Below are 360 nucleotides of genomic sequence, written 5' to 3' on the forward strand. Positions count from 1 at the left end.
ACATCATACTTTATCAATTCCAAATTGCACGTTTCCTTCCCATAATTTAATCCCTCTAAATTGGGCTCTGCTGTACAATCAACAGCAAGTGAGTTTAACTGGCAGCATTCTTTCATTCCTATTATACATAAGATAAAATGTTCCTCGGGGCTTCCCAGGTGGCCCTAGCGGTAAAGAACCTGCCTGCCAGTGCGGGTGTGGGTTCCAGCCCTGGGTCGGGAAGGTCCCCTGGAGGAGGGCATGGCAACCCACTCCAGTATTCTTGTCTGGAGAATCCCATGGACAGAGGATCCTGGCTGGCTATAGTCCCATGGGGTCATAAAGAGTTGGACATGACTTAGCAACTAAATAGCAGTATAT

Source organism: Bison bison, unplaced genomic scaffold (assembly GCF_000754665.1).
Source record: "Bison bison bison isolate TAMUID 2011002044 unplaced genomic scaffold, Bison_UMD1.0 scf7180017864345, whole genome shotgun sequence".
Taxonomy (NCBI): domain Eukaryota; kingdom Metazoa; phylum Chordata; class Mammalia; order Artiodactyla; family Bovidae; genus Bison; species Bison bison.